This window comes from Equus quagga, chromosome 16, assembly GCF_021613505.1.
Source record: "Equus quagga isolate Etosha38 chromosome 16, UCLA_HA_Equagga_1.0, whole genome shotgun sequence".
Classification (NCBI taxonomy): domain Eukaryota; kingdom Metazoa; phylum Chordata; class Mammalia; order Perissodactyla; family Equidae; genus Equus; species Equus quagga.
This window is the reverse complement of record NC_060282.1, coordinates 13,879,600-13,906,332: the sequence shown is the minus strand read 5'-3', so window position 1 is coordinate 13,906,332 and position 26,733 is coordinate 13,879,600. Positions and strand designations below refer to the sequence as shown.

General features: G+C 40.5%; 1 long non-coding RNA gene across 4 annotated transcripts in view; it reads left to right on the top strand.

Moving 5' to 3' along the window:
• The window catches only part of LOC124228242 (uncharacterized), a 98,113-nt gene that overhangs the window by 47,603 nt on the left and 23,777 nt on the right, over positions 1-26,733 (top strand). For 3 of the 4 annotated variants that reach the window (XR_006885668.1, XR_006885666.1, XR_006885667.1), the window contains exons 2-3: positions 2,703-2,773; positions 4,415-4,525. This is a non-coding gene — a long non-coding RNA (uncharacterized LOC124228242). The remainder of the gene's footprint in view (positions 1-2,702; positions 2,774-4,414; positions 4,526-26,733) is intronic. The other variant, XR_006885669.1, reaches the window with a different exon arrangement.

The window sequence follows — 26,733 nt, the reverse complement described above, 5'->3', positions numbered from 1 at the left end:
TCGGTCTGTGACTGCGTTCAGTGCAGCCTGTGTGCAATGTGCTGTTCTTCTGGCCGAAGACCTGAGTGGGGGAGGCCAGCTCAGCTGTGCGGTCACCTTCAACTCCTGCAGGGATGTGGCTCCCATAGGCCTATGGCCAGAGCAGTTCGCCGGGTCAGGCCTGGCAATAGGGAAATTTACTGGCCCTAGAGGGAGGTGTGGCAAGGGTGTGAATGCATGATCCTTTTACAGAAAGTGCTGAACAGTAATGTAAATTATTGTGAGGATGTTCTAACCGTGCTAACTCCAGGGCCCTTCTGCAGCTATTTTAATGCAATAGGTCAGAGTAAGTAGTAACAATAGTAGTAATAATAATAATAAAATAATAGCCAACATTATTTTTTTGCCTTTTATGGGCCAAACACTGTGTTAATTGCTTAAATGAATGAGGTTTAATCCTTATGACCACTGTGTGCGGTAGAAACAATTATGATTTCCATTTTATGGGTGAGGAAAGGAAGCTGAGAGAGGGTCATAAACTTCCCCAGTTCACACAGCTGGTAAATGGTGGAGCAGGGCTATAGACCTGTGGCGTATAACTCCTGGGCCTCAAGTCTTTTTCAGTTTCTCTAATATGCCAACTCCTGCCTCAGGGCCTTTGCACTTCCTTTCCTCTCAGCCTAAGTAACATTTTTTCCCATTCATTCACTTCATTTCTCTAGTTTCAGCAGAAATGTCACTTCCCCAGAGAGATTCCCTGACCTTGGCTCCTGACTGACCACTCTGTGGTTTTCTCAGCCTCATCTGACCTTCTGTGCTATGTTGAATATGCTTGATGGAGAGCCCAACCTCCTGCAGTCACCTGGCCTCCTAACTCTTCAGGTGGTGTCAGCCCTCCTCAGGGAACAGGAAATGGAAGGAGCCAGCAGATAGATCTTTCACTCTCCCTCCTGGATGGAGTCCCCAAGTCACAGATGCTCTGATGGCCCATTTGTCTGAGCCAGTAGCTGTATTTTCCTACAAGGCAGGTGCCACCTTGGTAAATGCCGCCCATGTCCGCTTTCCCCCACCCCTTCCTCATTCTCCTGTTCCTTTTCTCTTGCTGTCCTAGACCGCGCCTCCCAATGAAGCCTTACCAAGGAAGCTTTACTGCAGGCTTGCTGTCTTGGGAAGCCAGCCTAAAGGCTCCCCCTTCGCACCTAAACTTGACCCCTGTTTTTTCTCTCTCTAGCGCTCTATCCTTTTCTCTCACAGCTTGGTAATCATATATAACATATACATTTGTGTGATTATCTGTTTGACAACGATCTCTCTCCATCCACCGTGAGCTCCAAGAGGCAAAGATTGTACCGTGTTGTTTCGCACTGTGTTCCTGCACTTGGCGCGTGCTCAGCACTTAGCGGTTGGTCAATAAATGTTCATAAATGAATGCCCATGTCTGGGCTTGAATCCTTGCTTGGTCTGTGCTGCCTTTGGCAAGTTATTAAAAGCCTCTAAGCTTCACTTTTCTTCCTTTTTGGAAAAATGGAGTTGAGTACCTACTTCAAAGGTACTGAGACCTAAATGTTGTGATAAAAGTAGATGTTTAATAACATAATAATTGGTGATATTATTATACTAGACCAGTGGCCAGCAATCTTTCCCTGTAAAGGACCAAATAGTAAACATTTTAGGCTTTGTGGGACAAATGATCTCTATCACAAAGACTCAACTCTGCCTCCGCAGCATGAAAACAGCCATTGACAGTATGTGAACAAACAGGCATGGCTGTGTTCCAATAAAACTTTATTTACAAAAGCAGATGACGGGCCAGATTTGGCCCTCAGGTCATCGTTTGCAGGCCCCTGTACTATATGGTCTGAGCAGCGTGAATCTAAAAGGTTGTGCTAAGTCACGTCAACAGAGCGCATGTGTTCTTGAACTTTCTAGGCAAAGCTTATCCCTTCGTTTCTTTCCAGTGTTAAAGATGAGCAGTATTTTCCTGACAGTGACAGTGTACTCACAGGGAAATCTGTGTCCTCAGAATTTGTGTTTGTTTATGATATGTCTCTAACAAGTGTGAGTGGTGAGAGCCCTCCACATATTTTCCCTCTGACTCCTTGTTTCCTGGTAATGGCACACCTTCTCCACATACCTCCAGAGTCAGTCTGTGGTGCGAAAACTTGTAACTGGTGCAAATTCACTAGAACTTTACTGTCTCCCAGGTAGAATCTTAGTTATATGGTAAATCTATCTAGAATAAGCGGTTTCCTGGAAAAGACATTAAAGAGAGGGTCTTTTTTTTTTTTTTAATTTTGCCAAGTTGGGAGGACAGCAGATTTTTAAAGATTTTTATTTTTTTCCTTTTTCTCCCCAAAGCCCCCCAGTACATAGTTGTATATTCTTCACTGTGGGTCCTTCTAGTTGTGGCATGTGGGACGCCGCCTCAGTGTGGTTTGATGAGCAGTGCCATGTCCGTGCCCAGGATTCGAACCAATGAAACACTGGGCCGCCTGCAGCGGAGTGAGCAAACTTAACCACTCGGCCACGGGGCCAGCCCCCTAGGACAGCAGATTTTTAAAAATAAGTATAATCGGGTCAAGAAGAGAAGACAAATGTGTTTTAGAGAAAACATTATTAGTTCTTTAGGCCTTACTATCTGTTAGGTATGTGGGAGGGGGGCCAGGACACCATGGTTGATGGTTCATCCAGAACCACATGGAATGTGTTTCCATTTCCTATAGGAAAATTTAGGTGCTGTTAACAGAAGAAGAGGGAAAGGATGCTGGGGATTAAAAAATTGCAGCTGATTTGGGTAAGTATGAGGTGGCTGCCTCATTTTACCCCTGTGAGCATCAGCTTGCCTCTCTTGTGCTGATGGAGAAAGATATTGTGAAAAGCATCTTGCCCATTGCTGGGTACAAAATAGAGCTAGAATAAATGGATGCTGTAGGTTTTCATCTTTCTTTACTGTAATTATTAATAAAACATGATGCTCCACAAAACCTAACAAGGATTAAGCCTGCCTGAGCTGATCATATGCTTGCTGCGTTCTGATGCGTGTCACTTTTGGATGTGATATCAAAGACCCATGCTTTGTACATCTTTCTGTTCTTTCATCCTTAGAGTTTTGGCAGTGACTGTCCTCATGGTTGCAATGTGGCTGCCTCCACTCCAAGCATCATGTCCTCTGAGGACATCATTCCAGATGAGATGGAAGGGAGCTCAGCAAAAAGGGTCTCCTCCTTATGTACTTCCTTTGTATTGAGGAGGGAAATCTTTCCAAGAAGTCACCTTGTAAACTTCTTATGTGCCCTTGACGGGAAGTGTGTCACATGTCTAACCTAAACCAATCATTGGTAAAGAGAGTGTGGGAACCATGATTGGCTGAGAAGAATCATGATTCTTCCACGGAGGCTTGAAACAAGGAAAGAGGGGGCATGGTCATTGAGTAGGTGGGGTATGCTATACCTCCTTTGTCATGTCTCTCCTTCTCATGGCTTGTTCCCTTGAATTCTCTCTCTGGGCAGTTTCCTCTGGCTTTTCAAGCTCCTCTATTAGAATGTCAACAACGTAACAGGGATCTGCAGAAAATATTAAAGAGAAATGGTTTGAAATGCAATAAGCACCTTGGAAGCCCTCGTTATCAAGCATTTAATGGAATAATTACAAACCTCTTCCACTTAGGTCATAGCTCAGAAGATCTAACCACCCTTCCTGGGGATCACTTTGTTAACGTACTTTGAATGGAGCACTGGAAAATATTTCTTTACACAAGTGATTATCCTGGATTATTCATGATTTCAGTCTTGTTTACCCCCATTGTTGGGTCAAAATGGGGACTTTTATGCTCGGTTCTGGAGTATCCCTGGGAACGAGATAGAATGACAGAGTGGTTGTCTAATCTGGGTTGAATCTGATCTCTATCACTTATTAGCTGTGACACACTAGGCAAGTTGCTTAATATCTCCACACCTCAATTTTCTTATCTGCCAAATGGGGCAATAATTGAGGGTGGTTCTGGCATAGTGTCTGCAACAATGTAAGGATGCAATAAATGTTATCTGGAATTGCTTTTGCCATCATGCTCTAGTCTTCAGTTTGCCATTGAAATGAGCACATGTTACAAAGACAGCTGTAATTGTCAACTTTGAAAAGTAGATTATGCCATGTGGGAAACTCCAAGGTCAGTCCATCCAATAATGGTCAGCCAACAGTTATGAGGCACTGTTTGTATTCTTGGCATGGTGCTGGGCACTGCGATTCTATTCAGAACCTGATGGGGCCTTTCAGCTTTCTGAAAATGTCTCTGACCAGTCAATTCAGAGTAGTTAAAAAATACCCATGGAATTGCTGTCCATTTGTTTTGCAGAAATGAGTTTCTTTGGGTTGCATTGACTGATTGTGTCACCCAAAATAGTCACTTCAGGTTGCCTGAATTGATTCTGTCCTGCAGTGGCTGTAAGACATGGAGTATGTAACGTGGCAGCGTGGAGAACAGGGAAGACCCGGAGCTGGGCAATGCTGGCCTCTACCATGTCTGTCCACTAACACATCATCACTTCGGGTAAGTCTCCTCACCATTCTGGGACCCCTGATCTCTAAAGTGAGCATTTAAATATCCCTCTCATTTGGCTGGTTAGTGCAGAGTAAAAGATGAAATGATTTTGCTGTGATAATTATTACTACGGTTACTCGCTGTTGTCCAAGAGGAGAGTTCTTTTTGGCCTCAGAAATTCCTTGGGTCAAGGACTATGAGAAGGATTGTCCTGTGATCAGTTCTTTCCAACTCTCTAAATAAAATTCAAGCTAAATTGAAGAGGAGATATAAACAAACACCTCTGACTTGATCACCTGGATGTCTGAATGGACTAACGTGGAAGCTTGGGTTCTCTGAAAAGCACACAATAAGACAGGATTGGGTGCTCAAGAGATTTATTGGAGGAAACACCTGTGAAGAAAAAAGAAGGAGGAAGTAGGAGGAGGCAGGGAGAGCCTTCAGAATCTGATGCAGGTCTCACACCTGTGAAAGGAGAGGAGGAAGGAAGGAGAATTGGGTAGAAATAGCCTCAGATTGGAGTGAATTTCTAAAGTCTAGTATTTGACTAGGCCAGTGGGAGTCCTTCGGGTAAAATTGCCCACGAGACCAGTTCTGTGTCCCAGAGATGGGCCTGGACTAGTACCCTTGCCATGCTTAGTCACTGGCAGGGGGCAGCCTGGGGTAGGTGTGGCCTTGGCATGAATACGGTAGTGGATGTAGCAGCTGGGGTGTGCAGTCAACTATGCTTCCCATCACAGGAGACCTGAGCAATACATTTTTATGGCCACCCACCAAACTGTTAGAGGTTTTCTCTTTGAAACACAGATCTTAAGGAGTTTAAAAAAAAAACCAGGACATTTGTGATGATATAAGTTTTGCACCCCAAATCAACGTTCCTTTCCCTTTTTGACTTTCAGTTCCTTCTCTGTTTCAGCTAGACCAATCATGTTGAAAACCCCACCCAGGTTTGTTGAGTTCCTCATTTGATAACAAAAAAAATCTGTATGTGAATAAGCCCCATGAACTTTCTTTGTCTTACCTTCTCAATGAGTTTTGATTTACTTTCTTGGGCTTCTTATGTTTTCCCCTCTTTACACCTCCATCATTCCTTTGCATGGGAAAGCTCATTGAGGTCAGTTTGCTTCCCTGCCTTGAAGTCAGACCAGAATGGACCCAGTTATCCAAAGAGTTTGGACAAGAAGCAGGACATCCAAAGAGATACAAAATGGAGGGGAAAAATTCTAAAGGAGGCAATTCACAGAATATGAAAAGGAGGCATTGGAAGTGTCTGTGGGGTTTGCTGGACATACAGGATTCTTGAAACCTGTCCTTATAATGAGGTACTGTGTGGGTGTTCACCGAGGGCCTAGGATTGGGCATTCTAGAGTCACCGAAAATAGTTGTTTATAAGATGTTTGAACAGCAGTTGGGTTCTTTCAACAGAATATAGGTTACTCTTCCCATTGAAAAATAAGTCGTGTTGATGGGGATTGTGGCAGAGACTAGCCAGATGCTCCTCAAACCTCTTCCTCTGCCTTATGAATATGTGACTGGATGGAATTTCCTGCCTCCTTTAGAGTTAGATGTTGTCATGTAACAGAAGCTACAGCCAATAGCAAGTAGGCAGAAATGGTGAATGTCACTTCCAGATCTGCCAGTCCCCGCCAGGAAATTGTCGTGTTCTCTCCCACTCCTTGCCTGCTAGTTGGATGAAGAGGGTCCAGTGAAACTCCGAGGCCCTTGAAGATGGCAGAATCACTGAATGAAGGTGCCAGGGTCCCTAAATACCTGTGAAAACTTATTTGGCAGCAACACCTGCCCTGAACTGACATGAAGCTGTCTGGACCCTTTATTTATCCCATTTAGTGTGGTTATTCACATGCTTCATGGCGGAAATACTAACGTGTTTGATTATAGGGTACTCTCTAGTCCCTGCTGGGGTATTTCATAATTTCACTATATGCACTATGTTACCTTTCTAAAGTCTAAAGTGATGAATAGCAAAACATATCAGGAAGTGAATTTTTAGAACTGTACTAATCAGCTACCTTTGCAGGGAATTTGTAATTCACAAAGTGCTTACGTTTGTGTCAGATAGACTGCTTCTTTCGACAAGGCAACGTGGAATCACATAGCGGTTTTCCGGCCCTCCAGCTTCACTTTCCATCATGCCCATCTCTCTTGCTCAGTTGCACTGGCCTCCTTTCTGTTTTGTGAATAAGCCCCCTCTGCTGCATATCTCAGGGGCCTTGGACTAGCTGTTCCCTCTGCTTGGAAAGCTCTCCTCCTGGCTCATTACGGCTGTCTCCCTCTCATCCTTCATGTCTCAGTTTAATGTCTGTTCCTCAAAGAGCGCTGCTCTAACTCGACACCTAATGGTGGCCTCTCCCAGGTGCTCTCAATCACATCACTCCATCTATTTTCATCATGGCGCTTCTCGAAGTCTGTAATTATTCGGTTGATTTGTTTATGGCACGTCTCCCATTTAACGTAACGTCCGAGATGTCAGGAAGCCTGCCTGCCATTCACAGCCGTGATCCTGATGCCTAGTGCACTATTTGTGGAATAAATGGTTATTAATGAACAAGCTGTAAAACTCAAATCCCCTCCAAGTCTGTGAGCTCCCTGGTGTTAGGGTCTTTGTCTTAAGGTGATGACACATAATGGAAAGACTATAAGTTTTGTTCTATGAGCAGACACAAAACGGCTGTGTGACCTTGGGCACATTGCATCACCTCTCTGAGCCTAGGTTTCCCTTCTTGTCTAATGAAGCTAATAATAGTGTCTACTGCACTGAAATGTGAATGATAGAGTGGTAATAAATGTGACGTTCGTAGCACAGTGCCTGGCACACTGTAGGTGCTTAATAAATGCTGGATGAATGAGTAAATAAGCCTCAGGAATGAAGACACATAAACTTTTGTTCTCTGCCCTCTTGTGGTGGCTTTACCTCTATAGTCACAAAGAATCCAGATGGATAAAGAATTGGAATATAGCAACAGCAAGCCAATATTGAGCACTTGCTGTATGCAGCTATGGGTTAAGCACCGTATGACAAGTGGAGATGACTGAGGCATCTTCCCTGTTTTCAAAGAGGTGGCATTTCAACATGGCATTAGGTATTCAAAGATATTGATGGATGGAGATAGGGGATTGGGAACAGCATGGTCAAAGCCATGGTCATAGGATGAGGATAGTTGTTTGGGGAAGGCTGAGGAGTCTAGGATGTGGGAAAACAAAGGTGAAGATGTAGCTGGAAAGTTGCCTTGGGATCAAACATGTGAAGATTCTGAATACCAACCTGAGGAAATTGGATTTGATTCTGCAGATAATGGTGAGTCAATAAAGGTACTTGAAGAGAGAAGTGGGATGACCAAGCTAGCAACAGGAAGGATGAGCTGAGAAACAGCATTCTGAAATGGCATATCTGAATAGCCCCAAAGCAGGCAGTCCCCCTCAGTGGGTTGGGTCAAACACCTTTGTCAATAAAGGAAGGTTATAACGCCTTTATTTTCATTCAATCAGTCAACGTGGGAAGTCTCTAATAATGGGCCATTGGGAGCTAGCATTGTTCTCTTCCCTGTGGGGAGAAACACAGGAAGTGGAGGTTTTCATCCCAATCATACGTGAGTTTACTACAGTTGAGGGGAGAAGAGTCACACTCACCTGTGAAGTCACAGTGGTTCAATCAACTCACACTTTCTGAGCTCCTGCCTTGAGTCAGGCGCTGGGCTAATGATGCGGCATAAGAATCAAGGCACATCACCTGCTCTCAACAGGCTTCCCGTTCTCCTTGGAGAGGAGCACAAGTAAACAAGCCACCACGGCAGTGCATGACAAAGAGCCAACAAAAATGGAACTGATGCTAAGGGATATGGAAATTTGGTGGGAGAAACAGAATAATAGAAGCTGGAATAATGGAGAGAGACTTCTCAGAGGCAATGGGACTTCAGCTGGGTTTTGAATGATGGCTTTGAGGAGTGACGCAGGTTAATAGGAAGACAGCATTATATAGAGTAGGAATGTGCACCTGTTGGAGCCTGACTGTCTGGGTGGTGTGGATCCTGAATCCACTGCTTAGCTGTGTGATAATTAACTAGAGAAATTTACTCTCTGTGCCCCAGTCTCCTCACTTGTAAAGCAGGAAAACAGGGAGGAACACACTCATTGGGTTGTTGAAAGCATAGAGCAGGGAACAGCAAACTTTTTCTGTAAAGGGGCAGAGAGTAACTATGTCAGGCTTTGCAGGCCATGTGGTCTCTGTTGTAGCTACTTAACTCTGCCATTGCAGTAGGTTATCCACTGTATATTTGTGACCCCGAAAATCTGTATGTTGAAACCCTAACGCCCAATGTGATGGTATTAAGAGATGGGGCCTTTAGGAGGTAATTCGGTTTAGATGAGATTGTGAGGGTGGAGCCCCCAGGATGGGATTAGTGTCTATATAAGAAGAGAAAGAGACTAGATCTCTCTCTGCTCTTCACCATGCAAAGTCAGGGGAGAAGATAGCTGTCTGTGAACCTGGAAGCGTGTTCTCAGCAGACGCTGGATCTGCCAACACCTTGATCTTGGACATCCCAGGCTCCAGAAGTGTGAGACATAAATGTCTGTTATTTAAGCCCCCCAGTTTATGGTATTTTGTTGTAGCAGCCCGAGTGGACTAAGACACAGGGGAAAGCATTGTAGACAAGAGGTAAATGAATGATTGTGGCTGTATTCCAATAAAGTTTTGTTTACAGACACTGAAATTTGATTTCATATCATTTTCACATGTCATAAAACATCGTGATTGTTTTGATCCCACCCCCCCTCCCCCAATCATTTAAAAAGGTAAAAACCTCTGTTAGCTCTCTGGCCATACAAAAGCAGGTGGCATGCTGGATTTGGTCCATGACCCATAGTTGCTGGCCCCTGAGATAGAGTATAGAGTAACGTGTTCCAAAAGTTAGCTGTTGTTATTGTCAGCCCCACTTCTCAGATGAGCAAATGGAGTCTAGACAATTCATTACCAGACTGAGGACAAGAATTTCTGCCACGTGGATCTTCATCAAGTGTTCTGCCCAGTCAAGAGGGAAGAAGGGCAACAATTCAAGGGACTGACTCCGAGTCCCTCCTCCCCTCAGATTTCTCTCCATTCATCAACTCTCTTTACATACCATTTTCAGAAGTCACAAAATGGCAGCCACAAGAAAGCAGAATATCCGAAACAGAAGGAAAAGGAAATTAAGATGAAGGGAAATAGCTTTTTTGATGAACACTAGTTACTTACCTTGGGTTTGGTCATTAATCTCAAGACAGAAAGGACTGAAAATTTACCTAAAGACATATAAGCATGAAGGCTTAAAACCAAAGAAGAAAAAAAATGCTTTGGCTTTTTACTTTAAAATACACTTTTGAATTTAACAATCTGTGGCATGCTCCTCTCCCTCAGCTCCACAGCTTCTGTAGTACATTTCTCCTCCTCACTTTCTGGGGAACAATGGATGTTTCAGATAAAAATAGGTGTAAATCACTGTGTGAATGAAATGAATAAATCTGATGTGCCTAGAAACAGTACTTAATTTGAAGCTATATCTTGCCTTAGCCCGAGGGAATGCATATCTTACATTTGTGTGTTGCCTTGGTTTTGTAAAGGCTTTCGTGTACAGTTAGCTCATTTGTTTCTTGCAGATTTTTTTAATTTTAAAAAAGGTGTTTGCATGCTTTACAAATTTAGCATTTCTCCTTCTTCCACCCCAGGGTAAATCAAAAGAAACTGTACAGTCCATGCAACACGGCGAACTTTTCCTTAGCTGGTCACCTTGCCCCTTTCTAGTCTCTTATTCACACCACATCCAGGGTCATCTTTCAGAAACACGCATGCTTAACATCCTTGGGTGGCTCTCCCCGGTGGCTACAAGATAAAGTTCCAGTCCTCTCACATGGAAGTGTCTCTACCTTCTGAAGCTTTCTTTCCCTTTCCAGTGACACCTCTTCTCCCATTGTGGACTCTGCATTCAAATCACTCTACAGTTTACAAAGAGTCAATGCTTGCTCACACCCTATGCTTTTGCTCACACTGTTCCCTTGGAATTGAATACTTTCTACCCAAGAACCAGCCTACTTGGGTGCAGACCAGAGAGAACAAAGAATACAAATTTAAGGAAGCTCTATAGCAACCAAGCCTCTCAGTTCTCTCTTACTCATTCCAACCACCAGATTCATCTATTATTTTGAAGAATGAGAAATCCAAGAGTGGGAGTACCAACTCATGCGACAGACTCAAATGTGCCGAGCATCGTCTATCTGCTGGGTGCTGGGAATACAGCAATGAATCGTCCTTCAGTGAATGTGCAGCTAGCAGGGAAGATAAGGCCAGTCCACGAACTCCCAGAACACCAAGCAGGAAATAACAATACGAAAATGTATACATGGAGGGTTCCATATAAAGCTCAGAGGAGGGAGAAAGTATATTAAGCTGAAACAATCAGAAAATACATTTTGGAGCATTTTCTCTGTGACTTGGACCTTGAAAATGAGAAAGATTTGAGTATGTGGAGATGTTTTGGGAAGTGGGAGAGTACTGATGCCAGAATTCATTCTGTGCAAAGGCAAGGAGGCAGAAGAACGCTGGGCTGTCAGAGAGAACAAAGAGACTCGGCTTAGTAAGAGCAAGGAGGAACTGAAGAAATAAAAGGAGGAAATATGGATCATGGCCAGGTGATGAAGGAAGCCAAGGGGTTAGCTGATAACTAACCTACAGATCCCCTGACATGAAGCCAGCAACAAACTCAGATCTTCTCCTATGATTCAAGTTGGAAAAAAGAGGTTGCCTGGTGGTGGTACCCCAAAACTTGATCAGAATGCTGCTTGTCTGCTTTCAGACAACCAGCAAGGTGATGCCAATGGCTTAGAGTTGTATCAGAGTACTTTTCTTTATTTTGGCTTACTACTGAGTTTATTAGAAACGTGTACCCTGAAATAAGAGTTAGGGACCACTTCCCGATAAGACCTAAATATTGTAAAGAAAAAGCCAAAATATCAAGTTATTCCATGTGTGTATATTCACCTTCTTGCAGAGAGGTCAAAGGGCTTTGTCAGCATCATCTCTTTAAGGTTCAATACTCCCAGGTGGCTTTTTAAATGAGGAAATTAAAGAAATACAAGCAATAAAAGAAAACTCAACATGAGAATGAAGGTAATCAAAGAATTATCTCTATTTGGATGTTTTCTATGTAAGATAGTACTGTGTTGGCCAGAGATGGACCTTAACTCCTGGGCTGATTGGACTCTAATTAGATCCTGAGTCCCACCACCTGTCACTGCTCTTCTGAAATAGCAAATGGATTGCTTCTTATTTGTAGTCAACAAACATTTTCTAGTCAAGAACTGTGCAATGTACTAAAAGAGAGGTTGTAAGTGGAGGCACAAAATGAGATTACAATGGTCCTTCTTCTTGAGGACTATGCAGCCTAATGGGGTGGACACACACGTACATTTTCATTGCAATGTTTGGAGGGAGCTGATGGCAGTAAGTGCAGGTTCTGTGGGAACCCAGAGGAAGCCTCCTCAGCTTGGGCTAAGGGCTTGGGAAGGGCAAGCGGGTCCTATCTAGAGGAACGGACACCTCATTGCAATTAGGATCTTCTCTCCTATTGGTTCAGCTTTAATATCACAGCATCTCAAAGCTAGCTGTCCCTTAGGTCACTCCACCTATCAAACTTAATTGCCATCACTTGCTTAATATCTGATCCACTGTAAACTTCAGAAAGGACAGAGACTGTCTCTTTTTTCCTCAAAATGTGTCCCCACCACATAACAGTACCTGACCCCTAATAGGTACCTTATAAATATGAGTTGTGTTTTAAGGAAGAAAATACTAGCACATAAATGTTCATCCTCTCTCTCCAAGGGCTAAGGGGAGTTCTGGTGTAATATTTAATGACAGCATACTGCATTCCTAACTCTGAGCCAAGTCTAGACGGAAACAACAAAATAAGGAAAGGCATGTTAGAATGTTGGACCAAAAGGAACCTTGGACATCAGCTGATTCTATGCCTCATTTCTACAGAAAGAACACTGGAGTTCAGAGAAGTTACATTGTAACTATCAGTCCAAGGTCACCCAGGTAATTAGTAGCAGAGCAAGTCTAAAAAGCAGGTATCTTATTTCCAGTCCCTAGTCCCTTCCTGTGAGTCACATGTGTTTTTCTGTCAGTGGGGAGGAAGCACAAAGGATTCTGCAAAGGACTTCTTTTGCTAGCATACAGAATACTTCTAAATTCTAAAGGAACCTCATCTTGCAAGCAAAGCTTTAACAGAATATTTTATGTGATAGGATTATGTTCTACAAACCCCCGAAATTTAAAGGATGCTTTCTTCGTGATAAGTAATTGCTTCTGGCAGGAGTGCCTTCTACTTTATAAAAAAGACCCCTTTTCCCACTTTCATCTGATATCTCAGTGAGGCCCCAGAGGAAAATGTTGGGAACAAATACTTATTGGAGCTGTAATAGTCCCTTGAAAAGTGAAGTTTGAAATCCTTCAGGGATCCCAGTGTTCTTTCAAAATTGATTTTGACACTGCAGAACTACATCCTAACTAACTTCCCATGCCAAAATATGTTCCGACTAGCGTTTGGATCGTTTAAAGAATATTAAAATAAATTTTCATATCAAGAGTCAAAAGAAATGGTTCCTATCTTGTGACCTGGGAATCATCTTTAAAGAGAGTTTGCTAAAGTGGCAAGAGGAAAAAATGGTGAGACTAAAGGATTAATTGGAGGGTATGAGATGCTGTCCTAATAGAAAATATTAACTGACAAAAAAAGTGCACTAGGGAAAAACAAAATGAGAAAACTTTTTATTGTATTATCAACAATAAAAATTCATGATTTCTAACTTTTATTAAGCACTCGCCATGTGCCGGGCACCGTTGTGAGCCCTGACAGGAATTAATGCAGCTAATCTTCACAACAACCCCATGAGGAAGATACAGTTAATATCTTCATTTTAAAAAGAGTGAAACGAGGCACAGAAAATAATGTAACTTGCTTGAGGTTATATTCTAGGAAGTGGTGGAGTTCACATTCAAATATAGGTAGTCTGGGTCCACAGTCCATGTTTTTTTTTAAGTTAAGAATTTAAATACCAAAGTAACATATATCCTGTGGGCATACCTCTTGATTCCCAAATTCCACTTACGTGAATTAACAGAGACTCATACTGATACTTATGTACGAGGATGTTCATCAAACCATTACTTCCAATCATGGAAATTGGAAACAATCCAAATGCTGAACAACTAGGGATGTATTAAGCACTCAGTTTACAAATGGAAAAATGAAAGCAAAGCACAAAGAAGAAAATGAAATCACTCATAACCCCTGTACTCTGAAAGAACTGCAAAGAAATTACCAAGCAAATCTTTCCAGCTTTTTTCTACATTTTGTTTCTGATACAAAATTGGGATTATATTGGATACATTGCTTTATAGTCTGACTTTTCTACGTAGATAATATTATAAATCATTTCCATGTCCTTAATTACTCTTCTACCACTGATTTTAATGGCTTCACTCTATTCTATTATTTGTACATATTGAGATTTATTTAACAAACCGTTTATTGTTGGATCTATGCTCTTTTAACCATTATTCCATGATGCCTCAATGGGTGTAACCCATCAATCATAGAAAGTAGTTCAGGATCTCTAATTCGGAGTTCAAGACTTTATGTGGTCTGCCCTAATGATTCCAGTTAATCTCCCTGTATTTTGCTTCACTAATCCTGAATTACAGCCAAATAGAATCACTTGTTCTAGAAGGGTAACTGAACATCTCTTATAGCACCCATGCAATTCCTCTTATCGCATGTATTTGTCTACCTAATGATTTTGTTATATTCTACTAGGCTGAAAACTTCTTGTAGGCATAATTTCTGCTGGGATCATCTTCCTAACCCCATATGGCATAATCATGTCTTGCACTTAGTAGATGCTGAATAAATGCTTATGGAATACATGAAGGCAATACAATATTGTTTTTGACAGTGTAAGACTGTAAATAATTCAAATATCTAAGGATAGGGAGCAAGTTGAATAAACTATGACCTGTCAGTATTGAAGAATTTTGAGCAATAATTAAAAGGAAAGACATAACAAAAGAGACAATGTCTGTGAATAACGTTAGTTGGAAAGAAGCAGAACATATAATTAAATATATGCTAGAATTTGAGCTGCGTTAAATTGCAGGTATGGGGGATAAAAATTGGAAGCGAGCTTTGGAGAGGTGTGAGGGGTATGTGTTTTGTTTCAATGGACGTAGTAGGTGAAATTTTTCCTCAACTTCCAGTAATATTTTTAAACGGAGGTAGTAAATAAATGAATCACATTTGTCAACATATTTACAACTTTGAGCTGATTTCACTGGATAATGGAACATAAAGCATAAGCTTTTTCTAAGTTAACTTGATTCAAATATTTTCTGTATTACCGGAAATACATTATATACTTTTTGTGCTTTATATTGTAGAATTCTAAAACTGTGCACTCAAGTAGGTAGTCACCCCTGTTTTAGAACGTTGAAGCACAGAGATATGAAACAACTTGCTCAAGGTCACACAACTAGGAAATATCAGAAGTGCGACTTGTGGGCAAATCCTTTGGATGCTAGAACTCCCACGGGGTTTACCGCCTGAAGGCATATGCCAGATATGTTAAAACTGGTCAGGAATCAAAGAGGAAAATATCACCCCATTAATTAAAAAAAATACATCCTAATTTCAAGAGGCTTATGATTTTGTTGTTAGAATCAGTGCTACTTGTATGAATTACTGTTGGGAGGAAATGTGTGATAATTCCATCAAGGCACACTCCTCCATCTTTAGTTTTCCAGTGAACTTCTGCTTATCCTGTAATACTCAAATGCCTCCTCCTCGGAAAATACTTCTCCATCTCTCCTTGGCTTATGTAAGTATCTCTACCTTGATTCTTAGGGTTTCCTGTTCAAACTTACACTGTAACACTTAGCATTATACCGTCACATCTTCTGGCGTGTGAGCTTCGCCATGGTGGGCAATATCTTACCAATTTCTGTATCTGTGTGTCCACCTGGAGTAATGGCCAGTACATATGCATTTCTATTTTTCTTCACTGAGGCTTGTTGTTACTCCTTCACCACAAGCATTCTTTAGAAAACCCCCAAACCCCAAAATATGGCATTGTAATTTACTACTGCTAAATGAATGTGTAAATATAATGACTGTGGTTACCCAGTTGTTCCTGTTAAGGCTTCCTTTCATAAAAAAACAGGAAAACACTTTGATTTGTAACATTTCTCAAGCACTTATGTGCTTCTTTGTATGCTTTCTTTGTACTCACACCTTCTTTGTACCGTATTTGGTCTCATGGCAGTAAGGTCACAATGCTTCCTAAGGTCTGCTTTACCAGGTTCTCTTCTTCTGTATCCTGGAACAACTCTAAAGTGCAATACAACATTCTGTTGTTTCTCTAGAAGAATGATACCCTGTTTGTTTTCTTGTAATTAAGAAACTGTGATCGATTACCGAGGTCTCTGTCTCTCTCCCTGTCTCCTTTTCCCCTATTTCTCCCTCCCTTGCCCCATCTCTGGGATGACATGGTCTTTCATTTTTTTTCTCCTTTTATGAGTTGTCTCCATTCTCCATACAGGATACTACATTCAACTGCTTATTCATGGCCCAATATGGCCTTTAGTCCTTGAGTCTCTATGGTGCCAAGCTTAATCTCCAGGTCTTTTCAGTGAATAGACAATTAAGTCTCAATGTCTTACTGTAAAATTTGCAGGAAATAAAACCTGGCCCATTTGGGGGCAGGTGTCTACCTCTTGTCTAATAAGCTGAGACCAACTTGGGGAGGATTGCATGGAACATGGCACATGTCGATCTCAAAAAGGAGGCAGGGATTGACTGTTAGGACACATACAGCAACTTATAACTCCTCTTTCCTGCTTCTCTAGTCCTACCAAATATACTAAATATTTCTCTCATCTGTTCCCTTTCACTCCTCCCTTCCTACTGTTTTGGCCTTCATATATTAATCCTTAGATTACTGTGATAGTCTCTGATTTGGTCTCCTTGCTTGGATCTCTTCTCTCATGCTACTACGCTTTCTACATTGCTGCCTTTGGGAAACATAAAGTGATCATGCTATTTTCCTAATTCAGAACCCTCAATGGCCTCTTACTGATTAGGAAAGAAAGTTCGAACTCCTTAGGATGCTATATAAATTTTTTTTTTTTTGGGGGGGAAGATTAGCCCTGAGCTAACATCCATGCCCATCTTCCTCTACTTTATGCATGGGATGCCTACCACCTGCCAAGCAGTGACATGTCCACACCCGGGATCGAAAAGGGTGAACCCCTGGCTGCCCAAGTGGAACTTGCGAACTTAAGTCCTGTGCCACCAGGCCAGCTCTGCTATATAAATTCTTTTAAAATCAGATCCCTTCCTACCTCCTCCAGCCCTCTGCTCACTATTCTTCCACTTGGTCTAATTGCTTTGAATGGTTTGCTGCTCACAAGCCCACACTTGTCAACTCCCTTCTTCTCTGAGAGCTTCTGCAGCTCTTTGTATCTTAGTGCATATAAGAGCGTCCAGAGCACAGCTGGGGCTCAAGGAATAGTTGTTGAATGGATGATATATGAAGAGATGCGAGTAGAATACAAGACTCAGGGCTCTGGCCTTGATGTTGGCATTATTGTTCGCCCATCTTAGCAAGTTTTCCTAAACTATACTGCTTGAATCCCCAGGAGTTGGGGAGATTACAATGGAAAAAAATATGTTTAGTCTTCTTAGTAATGCATAAGCTCAGCAAAATGTCAAGTTTTTCTAATTTTTCTGGAATGGAATCAGTTTAGTCTAGCAACACAACCTCGTGCTAACTAAAAGCCGTAATTGGCATCATCAATGAACAAAACTGTGAAACATTAAAATCACTTAAAAATAATATTTTTTAAATGGATATACAAGTTTTTAAAACTTAAAACCTGTTGGGATAAAAATAATTGATATAAAAACTGAAAACTGTCTTATAAAATCTGGGACTGAGTTTTAATATCTGTAAAATGGAGATAGATTGATCTGTAGGTATCTTCTAGCTCAGAATTGTATCCTAGGAATAGACTGAAACTACCTTGATTCTTATCTTCTCCTTTATTGTACCACCACAGGACCAAGTGTCCTATCTCTGTCTATTCCTAATTCCTAAATCAAGGAATGGCCCATATCAGGGGCTAAACAAATATTTGTTGACTAGATAAATGACCAAGCTCTGAACACTTTCTGAAAAGGAAGAAAAAGAATTTTACCCAAGTATATAGGTGAATAATTTAGGAAATTATGATGAGTTAGACCATATTGACATTTACAACAGAGAATTGAGAGACCACTTGGAATTACAAAATTGGCAAGTTGAATAACCATACTGCTGGTTGGAAGGGAGTTAGGTAGGAACTCAACAAACCATAGAGCATACAGTAAGAATAATTAGGTAACGGTTTTTAGAAAGAAGAAAAAGAAACACAGACAATTACTGTCCACTGAATTTAACTATCCAGCTTGCTGCCCACAAGTCTCTTTCCTTAGTGCATGAATGAAGAAATGAACGTGACCCATGATAACTGAAGCAAAGACTCAAAAGATAGAATTTGTAGTGATGATGATGATGAAGATGCTTGCCACCATTTTATGATCATCTACTATGTAAAGACACCTTGCATAATGGAGTAAGACACAATGGAAGGAGAGATGAGGATAGATTAAGGGGAATTAAATGAAATTATTAAGTAAAGGATCTTAATCTAGTAGGAATCAATCAACATTAAGTCTTCTTTTCTCCCATTAGGGTCAAACAGACCTATATTTGAGTACAAGCACACCAATTGCTAACCATGTGACCCTCAACAAGTCACTTAAACTCTCTGAGCTCAGATTTATTATCTGTAAAATGGGAAAAGTAATACTTAGTTCACAACGCTATTGTGAGGATTAAATGAAATATTACATGTGGAAGTAATTTGTTAACTGTTATGCAAATATAAGATTTCAAATATTAGCCGTTCTTATTATTCAACAGTTAGATAAAATGTATACGAAAAACCATGAATAATAAGCAGTGGATAATTGTGTAGGAGGACTGGTAAAGAGGGTCACGTGGCAAAAACTGAGTGAGCGAGATGAGGCAAGAGAAGTAATGGGGGCCAGGTCACACTGGTCTTATAGACCATTGTATATAAAAAACCTTGACTTTTATTTTGAATGAAATGGGGACCCAGTGCAATATTTTGAGCAGGGAGGTGGCACAAAATAATGTATGTCTTAAGAGGATCACTTTGGCCTCTGTGCTTGGAATAGACTATAGAGGGTTAAGGAAGGAGGGAGAAAGTCAGGAGTTTATTGCAGTAACGCAAGAGAAAGGCAATTATGGCTTGGACCAGAGTGGTAGTGGTGAGGTTGGTGAGGAATGATAAGATTCTGATATTTCCTAAAGATAGAGCCAAGAGTATTTCCTGACAAATTGGATGTGGGATATGAGAGAAAGAGAGACAGCACAGATCATTTCTATTTCTAGGTTTTAGTCTATACAACCAGAAGGATGAGATTACCATCCACTGAGATGAGGAAGCTGCAGGTAGCCTAGATTTAGGGAGGAAAGATCAGGAATTCAGTTTAGGACATGCTGAGTTTGAGAGGATGGTTAGGTATCCAAGTAGACACCTTAAATACGGAGTTGAATATACTAGGCTGGAATTTGGAAGCTGGGTCTGAGCTGGAGACATAAATTTGGGCATTATTGGCATGCACATAGATGGTATTTAAAGAGATGCAGTGTAGCTGACAACGGTGCTTTTCCCAAGATGGATTTCACCTTGTTTTAGGTCCAACAAGTGGGATTTCTCCTTTCCTTTTTCTCCCTCCATTCCTGCCATCATTCTGCCCTCACCAATGACTCCCTGCTTCTGCAGAGGATAGGACCATCCATCCACATCTTACCTCTCTTGTGCTTTGCTAGCTTATTCCTCTGCCTTTACTCAGCTTCCCCAGTGCAATGACTGCCATTCTTTGTTAAGATATTTATTCAAGCCACAGAAGAAAACCATGAAGCTGACAGATGCAGGAAGTGAACTTGTGACCTTAGATTTGGGATACTGGTGCACCAATCACTGAGAAACTAGAGATAGAGGATTTTTGCACAAGCATCCACAGAGTTAGGTATTAATTAACACCCCTATCTTTGACAAACTCCCCATCATAGGCTCAAGTTTATTTACTCTGTACTTTCCAAGGGGCAAATGCTTGCTATTTTTAGAGATGATACAAAGAAATCAGGAGAATTGCTTTTGTCTTCAAGTAGCATATGCTTTAGTGGGGGAAGTCAGTGCTTACTCATGAGAAACCATAGGATGGATTCATGAAAAAAGAAAGGGGCAATGGGTGGATGGAAGAGTTGTTGAGAAATAAGTTGCTCCTATTTGACCATCACATTCTAGATTAACTAGCCTATCATCTGCAAAGTTTTCATTAATTCCCCATAAGAATGGTCAATAGGTCCATGATGCTCCAGAGTACAACTGATTATTTTATAAAATTTATTTTATTACTGTAAAAAAAGTAACTTCTCTGTAAAAAAATTAGAAAATAAAAATAACAACGAAAAAAGAAAATTTCACAAGACTGTCCTGGTATTCTTTCTATGTCTATATTTATTTTACAAAAATGAGATCATACTGTACTTCTCTGTAACCTCTTTTTTCATTTGACAGGAGAGCTAAAGAGTTTTCCGTGTTACTAAACATTTGCCTACGTCATCATTTGATGATGCCTATTATCAGTACCATGGCTAATCATGATGGTGGGGATTGCAGCTTGTTTCATTTCATCTCTCTTTAGTATCCAAGACAATAATGAGTAACAGGATCTTCTCTAGTCGTGGAATATTAGAGAGCTCAAAGCTCCCTCAGGCATCATCTGGTTAACTTCCTATTTTGCAGATGGGAAAGTTGAGGCTCAAAGTGTCAAATGGATTGACAGGTCAGATGGAGAGCCAGAAGTGAAAACAAGTGCCAGAGCTCCAAGGCCAGTGTTCTTTCAGCAAAACACCCAGAATCTGAGGCAATCCAACATCTGCGAAGCAGACACGTGGTAAACGAAGAGGGTATCATTTGGTAGGAGAGATCTCTTTTGGTTTTACTTCAAACCCTGAGACCCCAGGGTTTCGTAGGAGGGTGAGGTTGCAGTTTGACGTATGAGGAGAGGACATCTTGAGGAAAGGAACTCATGAGCTCAGGTTTGCAAAACCCACAGTTGTAAAATAGCTCAGCTCTCGCCAACACCCTGAGGGGTGCAAAAAAGCTATAGGAGATGTATGAGCACCCAGAATCTCAATTCTGGTTTTACATCATATCTGAAGGGCTCCCATCCCTCAGCATTGAGCCCTATGAAATGTATTTACATTTCAACTTTTGTCATGGTTAGGGATGATTTTACGTTTTGATTTGGACAACCCTGAATGTTCTTAGCTTCCTGGAATCACTCTCCAAGCCTCCTTGCTGTGGAAGGAGGAGAGTGACATTTGGGACACTCAATGGTGAATGAAGAGCAAAACATGCTGGGATTACCAGCCTGCTGTTGAAATAAGACATCTTTCTTCCAATTCTTCTCCACATTTTCACTGGTGTGACTTACCTAAAATGCACACCTGGCCAGGCCACTCCTTGCTTAAAATCTTCCCATGGCCTCAGGATAAAGTCCATGTGCCTCTGTGTGGCATGCAAGATCCTCCACAGCTTGGCCTTTGCCCACGTGTATCTCTTCTCTACTATTTTGTCTTCGGTAATACCGAACTTCCTGCAGGTCCCGGAAGAGAGCCATCCTATTTTTCATCCAGTTCCTACTTTTTGCAATGCCCTTTCTCTTTGTTTATCCGTGGTTAATCTCACTTAGGTAGATTTGATGCCCCTTCTCTCTTTTTACGTAACTCTAAATTCTATCACCTGTGATAGTTTCTGAAATATTCTTGGCAATTTTCCGTCAAATGACTGAACTTTATCTTAAATCTTAAACTCCCATCTAGGATCAATGTTACTTCACTCAGAGGCACAGTCCAAATCACAGGACATCTGCTAAACATGCAGCATCAATGAAGCAGGGGGCATCAATCTACCAGACATATTCTAGAAAGGACCCATTGCTTATTTTTCCCAGCTGCAAGTTATCTGGACAGCATAGATGGTTTTCTCTAGTACTGCATTTAGGATATTTACTTAACTATTGGCAGTGATAAAAAGGATGGGTAAGAAATTGCGCATTCATCAAAAGTAGGCGGCCTGATAGAAGTGCATAAACATGGTACTCATCTCAAAATTAAATTACCATATGCACATGGTTTGGCTTGTCGTTTATGTACTTGTATATTTATATACCCATCATCCTTAATCACCTACAAGAATGAATGAGTGCATTTAAGAACAAATGTTTGCAACATAGGCTAATGGTTAATTGAAAGTTTCTTCTTGGAGAAGGAAGCTGGAAGACAATACTAGAGAAGATAAAAGCTTTTTAAAAGAACAGCAAGACTCACTTATATCATACAGTTTGATTTAGCTCAATCTAAAGGAGATTCCTGGTGAGATGCCTCAAAAATATTCTTTTTCAAGCGTGCCATATCCAGCTCAGCTTATCAGAAAGAGCACTGAAATTAGCATCAGGAAACTTGAGGCCAACTCCTCGCATAGCTTTTTCTGGGTGTGTGATCATAAGAAATTCATATAACTTCTTCATGGGTCTGTTTCCTCCTTTTTAATCTGGGACTAATGCCACAACCTTGCTATTGGATTTGAAAAACACAAAATACTTGAATTTACTTGGGGATTCTAATTAAATCTTATTTGCATTAATATGTAATTTTTCTAGCCTATCTGCATTTTAGAAAAATCAAGGTCATAGAGTCCAGAAATACTGCTGCTCCTACTGATACTACTGGTGCTCCTATTACGTCTACTCCTCCTCCTAATAGCTGATATTTATTGAGAGGTTATTATATGCCTGCAATGTTTTAGCATCTTGCATGCATTAATCATTTATGCATCATAAAACCCCTATGAAGAAGCTGCAATTATTTTCTCCATTTTATAGACTAGGAATTGGAAACCCAGAAAAGTTGAGTAACTTGCCTAAGATTGTACAGCTAATAATTGGAAGACTGGGATTTGAATCCAAGCTTGGCCTCCAGAGTCCAAGCATTAACAACTACACTCTATTCCCTGTCTAACAATAATGGTAAAATTAGCCTACGTTTGGATAGTATTTTGTTTTTTCATAGAGATAATCTCATTTTATCCTTGCAGCAGTCCTGTGAAATAGAGGTTATTATCCTTATTTTACAGATGTGAAACTTGGGTCAAAAAGATTAAAGGATTAGCCCAAAGTCACCCTGCTCTGGAATAATAAAATCAGATGGTTGTCCCATTGTGGTGGGGACTAGGAACTTCTCCCATCCTGTTTCTGGCTCTACTCTGCTTTTGCTTGTACCTCCCCCAGTGAATATGCCTTCTACAAAGAACCCAATTGAGTCCTGGTGTGTTTTTATTTGTTTTGAGAGCTCCCTCTTCTCTCTCACCCTCTCCGACAATCTATCTATGATGCATAAAACTAATTGTTTCTGCAAACATCACATGGTTCTTCAGAGCTTAGAATGAGCTACAATCGACTTCTAGCCCACATATCATCAGCATTTAAGAAAGTCATCCTGGGAGGGTGACTCCAGATGAACTCAACTTCTGATGTCAAGATCTCCTCCCCAGGTGCTCTCTGCAGATTTTAAACATGCATCCTATTTTCTGTTGTCTGCAATTTTGAATGCTCCATAACCTGCCCTTGATTAACCTGTCTATATCCTCCAGCCTGTTGTCTCCCAGTTGTGTCATTTTTCTCTGGGCCGTTAGTACCCTGTGCTTAGGATGTTCCTTCAACTAGAACTCCCTTCTTCTAACCCTTGGCTAGGCTAACATGGTCTCAGCTTAGATATGACCTTCTTCAGAAAATCTTCCTTGATTCCCTAAACTGCTCCCCTGCTCTCCATCTCAGGTAGTCGCTTTTAAAAAAGACTCTCTGCTCATCTTAACATTTGTTATAATGTCTTGAGATTGCCTGTTTCATTGTTCATCTCCTGCATTATGCATTGAGTTCTTTGAGGGCAATGGCTTCCAGCATCCCCTGTAATGCCTGCACAAAGTAGGTGTTCAATAAATAGCTGTTAAGTAAATGGTTACTTCCATCTCTGAAGTCACCAAATATTATGAAAGGATCTCTTTAATTGATGTCCCTGCATTATAGACTGTGAGTTTTCTGAAGGCAAACATTCTGTCTTATTCAACACTGTATCCTCAGTGGCTGGTATGGAGGAGGCACTCAGTAAATGACAAACTGAACAGAATTTTTAACCCTTTAATCCTACCCTTCAGCCTGTCCTGCCTCCTCTGAAATGCACCCCTTTCCACAATTGCCTCATCATTCATTTTGTCCTTATTTCTAATGTCTTCATTTGTGGTCTAATCTACACAATATAGCATTTGCTTATATTATTTGGTTTCATTATTCCTGTGTTTTAAGTGTTCATATCCCCCCCTGTGCTAATGAAAATATAAGTGTAAACATAAACAGGATAATACTTTTTTTGTATTATTATAACTTGTACTCATCTTCTTCTCATATTTAAAATTATATATTTATCAATGATAAATGCTAATATTTAATAAGTTCTTAAAATGTTCTGCTGTGTACGTGCTTTACATACAGATCACACTGATTTTCACAACAACCATTAAGAAGTAGGCACTGGGGAAACTGAGGCTTAGTAAGGCTAGATCTTATCTAGATGTGAGTGATAGAAGCAGAATTTAAATACAGAGCTGTGCTTTCAACCACTTCTACCTCTGCACCATGAAAAGCAGACAAGCAATAAAAACAATATAAGAAAATACCCATGATTTCAATCTGCTACTATAGGTAACCTCTGCTAACATTTTGGTACATGGCGTTCCAGTGTGTAGGAAGCAGCCTCTAGCATGACTCCCAGTGGCCCCCACCTCCAGTTATTCATGCCCTTGTGTAATATCCTCCCCTTGAGTGAGGGCTGGATTTAGTGTCTCACTTCTAATCGATAGAATAAAGCAGAAGCAAGTGAATGTAACTTCTGAGATTAGGTTATAAAAAGACTGCGACTTCTATCTTGGGTCTCTCTTTCTCTCTTTTTCTGAGATACCTCACTCTGGGAGAAGCAAACTACCATGTTATGAGTGGTCCTATTGAGAAATCCACATGGTTAAGAAACTAATGACTCTGACCAACAGCCAGTGAAGACCTGAGATCTGCCAAAAGCCACATAGTGAGTTTAGAAGCAGCTCCTCCCTAGTTGAGCATGATGATGGCTGCCCCACTCACCACACTGATTCTGGCTTGTGAGAGAGAGTGATCCAGAGGCATCCAGCTAAGCTGTGCCTGAATTCCTGACCCATTTTCTGTGGGATAATAAATGTTTGTTGTTTTAAGGTGCTAATTTTGGGGGGCAATTTAATACGGAAGAACAGGTAAATGATACACAATCCTATATACATTTCTAGAAATACAGTTAATCATCTATGTTTTCCTATTTATCACAGATCAAAATTTAATTTATTGAGTGAAACAAACTGATAAATCATGCTGGTGTTTAACAGTCTTCTTTAAAAAACTTAAAAAAAATTGTGAAATATAACCACACACATAGAGTACACGAGGCATAAATGTGCAGCTGAAAGAATCGAAAAAGAAACACCCTAGTTCCAATTTCTGTATATTTTATTCTTTAAATAAATCTGCAGGGTATATGTAAAATCAGTAACTATTTCATCTTCAAAGACAAGATGAAAGGAAAGCTAAATAGATGCACTATTTTAGCATGGTTTATGAATTAGACTCAGAATCAGTATGACATATTGTCATACACTTTTCCTTAGCCATCTAAAGAGGAAATTCTTAGTCTAAATTAGTCATCAAGAGGAAGTCTGGTAATTGTGCCATAGTGGAGCATATCTAATATGTAGGGCAGAGAGGGGCCTCAGTACAAAATGGATGAATGGATTTGGAATTCAAAACAGGGATTTGAGCTCCCTCTCAGCTGCTTGGAAGTGTGTGATGTCATCACTTAGCATACATGAGCTTTAATTTCCTCATCTGTAAAATAAGAACATGCTCATCAAGGTATGAGGTTTAGAGAAAATGGCACTATGTCTCTAAAGCCCTTTGTAGGGCACTTGGCACATGGCAAGCCCTCAATATATCCATTACTATTGAGTAATAATTCTGATGTCAGGACACCATCAAGTAGTAATTTATCACTATATAAAACTTAGGTAAAAATGTATTTTTTAAAGCATAATTATTTCTTATTAAGTGATAAATGCTCATAATGGAATGATTTTTAAAAACATTTTTTATACAATTTAAAAAATATTCTTCTACAAAGAAGAAACCAACAAATCATTCCCAAATTCCACCAGCAGAAATAACCAACATTAACATTTGGTGGACACCATTCCAGATCTCCCTGTGCATAGATAGCTAGATAGGTGCATAGAGAGAAGGATGGAAGGCTATTTAGGTAGATAAATAGCTAGCCCGCTAGCTAGCCAGAGATCATACTGGAGATGCTCGGTAAAATAAAACATTTACTTAATTTCACTTGAATGTAACCAAAGGAAAATAAAACTGAAGTGAAACTGAAGGAATTGTTGAAATTTCAATCATGTTTTTTTCTCCACTGTCAGTGATCATGTTTCCTCAAATCTCTCCCGCAGTAAGGTTAAGTAAAAAACGTGACGAAATCGACTAGGTTGGTGACTTTTTTTCTTCTTTTAACTCACATCTTCCAATTTTTCAGGCTGTACTAATGTACCTCCTACTATAAAAAATGAAGTGATTCATATTCCAATACTTTCTCCCATCTCCTTTCTTTCGTCTCCTGATTTATGTTACTTTTACAATTTTAAACTTAAAATGGTGGATTAACACATTCTGTTCAGCAATCAAAATTTCCGATATTGTGCTGTTGTTTATACTTATTTAAATGGATTTAATCCTTACCGCTAGTTCTTTTAACCATAAGTTTTTCACTCTAGAGGGATGTGTGTTTGTGTATGTGTGTGTGTGTTTTTAATAAATTCATCTTGTGAGGGGCCAGTCCAG